Raw genomic sequence first — 969 nt, 5'->3', positions numbered from 1 at the left:
GCCTGCCAGGGGAGTGGGGCTGCGGGCACAGCAGGCTGGCCGGGCGAGTGCCCCTGAGCATGTGGCTGTGATGGTAGGGCTGTCTCCAGCGCGCCCAGACGGAACAGCACTGGTCAGGGGTAAGCAGAACAGGTGGGCAGGGAGACAGGTGAAGCTGCTAGGGTGCTTTGTGGGCGAGTGGGTCTGCCGGCAGCCCCCATGCCCACTCCCCTTCTTACCAGGCATGGGGCGGTTGGCAGCGGGGGCGTGGGTGTCTCACCAGCTAAGATACTACATTTCCCAACCTCCCTTGGCTAGGAGCGGTCAAGTGACCAAGTTCTGGCCAATGAGATCTGAGCAGCTGTTACAAGGGCTTCTGGAAAGCTCCTTAAAGGAAGAGGTTGCTCCCCTCTCCTCTCTTGTTTGTGCCTAGAAAGTGGATGTGATGGCTGGAGCCTCACTCTCCATGTGTGTCCATGAGGACGGGGTCCAGCCCAGCCGGGATGGGGCAACGGGAGAGCTAGACAGCTGGTGCCCCAAGAACTCTGGGAAGGTTCTCCAAGCTGATCCCCCCAGAACTCTGGGAAGGTGTCACAGGTGCCCAGCGCCTCCAACGGCCAGCACTCCCTCACACAGGAGAAATAGTCTCCTTCAATTTCTGTTCATTGAGCTTTTCTCTTCCACACAACCAAAGCCAGTCCTAACACAGCGAGTGACCAGAGCCCACCAGCGTGGGCTGGGCCAAGGAGGGAGGGGGGCTGGGCTCAGCAGCCCCTGGACGGGAGACGGGGGTAGTGTAGGGAGGGGAGCCCCCAGGGCGGCTCTGGGCGCCTGTGTGCGTCCAGGCACAGAGGAGCCGTGTTGTGCCTGCTCCTCCACAGGGTGAACTGCGTGGGCAGCATTCTGGGATTGGGGGCCAGTGCTCTCTGGGGCCAGGGCTGGTCCTGGGGGCTGGGGGAGGGCCTCCCCAGAGTGCACCCAGATCCTGGG

This window comes from Ovis canadensis, chromosome 6, assembly GCF_042477335.2.
Source record: "Ovis canadensis isolate MfBH-ARS-UI-01 breed Bighorn chromosome 6, ARS-UI_OviCan_v2, whole genome shotgun sequence".
NCBI lineage: Eukaryota > Metazoa > Chordata > Mammalia > Artiodactyla > Bovidae > Ovis > Ovis canadensis.
The sequence above is the reverse complement of the archived record's forward strand: the minus strand, read 5'-3'. Positions refer to the sequence as shown.